Source organism: Phacochoerus africanus, chromosome 4 (assembly GCF_016906955.1).
Source record: "Phacochoerus africanus isolate WHEZ1 chromosome 4, ROS_Pafr_v1, whole genome shotgun sequence".
Taxonomy (NCBI): domain Eukaryota; kingdom Metazoa; phylum Chordata; class Mammalia; order Artiodactyla; family Suidae; genus Phacochoerus; species Phacochoerus africanus.
In genome coordinates this window covers 14,560,411-14,562,095 of record NC_062547.1, presented here as the reverse complement: position 1 = coordinate 14,562,095, position 1,685 = coordinate 14,560,411, and the positions used below count along the sequence as shown (strand labels likewise).

The window sequence follows — 1,685 nt, the reverse complement described above, 5'->3', positions numbered from 1 at the left end:
TGCAGGCGGCTTTTGGTGTGTGTATCATCTAGAAGAGAGAACATAAGAGAAGAATAGGAACATTTTGAGAAGAAATGAAGAGAATGGCAGAAAAAGTGTTCTACCTGGTGCATTCTAATCAGACAGTGGTTTTCTAAATAACACTCTTTCATGCAAATTCATACTCACTCTTTCGTGGACATGTGTGTGTTTGCTGGAGATAAAGGAAATAAACCCCGAGGAGTTCACTGTTGCAATTAAAACTGCATTCCTGAATTTTGACTTATGAATATTCCCAGGAAATAGTTAAATGAAATAATATAGAAATCATTCTAATTTAAATTTAAAACCTTTGGTCCCAAGTGCTATGTAACAAACTCTTACAAAACATACATGATGAAAATATGCTTCAGAAAAAAATAAACTGTCAATCACAAGTATTCCAACTTGGTTAGTTTCATGTGATATGGTTACTTTTGACTCTAAATGCTTCATCTTTTATTTTCCTAACCAAGATTGCTTCATAAATAAGACCTGTTTTTGAGAACTCAATGGAACTATAGAATGATAGGTTGATAGTTCAATGTTCTTGCATAAATTTGGTAATTTCTGCTCAATTAGGTACTTGTGCTTGAGTAATAAGAAAACGTGATTACTCAGAAAATATCCTCACATATTCTACCTGTAAACTTGACCTACCATTTCAAAATTCACTAAATTCATTACTACACAATTTCGTTCAGTAAACTACAAAAACCACTGCCAAAACTCAAGGGACCCTTTTCCTAGTAATTACATTGCATAGAGCCTTCTTTACTTCCTTGTTCCTGAGGCTGTAGATCAGAGGGTTCAGCATGGGGATCACCACTGTGTAGAACACGGAAGCCACTTTGTCCTGATTCAGGGAGTAGCTGGAAGTAGGTTTCAGATAAGCATAGATGCCAGTGGAATAAAACAGAATGAGAGCTGTCAGGTGGGAGGCACAGGTTGAGAATGCTTTGTGCCTCCCCTCCCCTGAATGCACACGAAAGATGGAGAAGAGAATGTAGGAGTAGGAGGTGAGGATCACCAGCAAAGTCCCAACTGTATTCACACCAGCAAAAGTGGACACGATGATTTCGTACAGGTGTGTGTCGGAACAGGAGAGCTTAAAAATCGGAGGGCTGTCACAGAAGAAGTGATGGATGACATTGGACCTGCAGAATGGCAAACTGCTTACATAACCTGTAGTGAACCATGGAGTTCAACAGTCCTGCTGTAAGAGCCCCTCCTTGCCATTGTAGGCAGACGCTCCTGGACATGAGCAAGGAGTAAAGCAGAGGGCTGCATATGGCCACGTAACGGTCATAGGCCATTAACCCAAACAGGATGCATTCCGTCGTGGCAAAGGCTATAAAGAAGTACATCTGCAGGAAGCAGCCGGCAAAGGAGATGGTCTTCTTTTCTGACAAGAGGTCTACCAGCATCTTGGGAGTGACGGTGGATGAGTAACTAACATCCACAAAGGACAGGACAGCCAGGAAGAAATACATGGGTGTGTGCAGTCGGGCCTCCACCCTGATTAAGAGGATCATCCCAACATTCCCCAAGACTGTAAGTGTGTACATCACCAAAAAGAGCAGCAAGAGAGTCATCTGTAACTCCGGTGTGTCTACTAACCCCAACAGCACGAACTCAGTCAGCAAAGTATAATTTTTTTTGACCAT

The 1,685-nt window shown here is 41.3% G+C and overlaps 1 pseudogene; it reads right to left on the bottom strand.

Annotated features, from left to right (window-relative positions):
- Positions 1-748: 748 nt before the first annotated feature.
- On the bottom strand, positions 749-1,685 carry LOC125124025 (olfactory receptor 5F1-like; annotated as a pseudogene).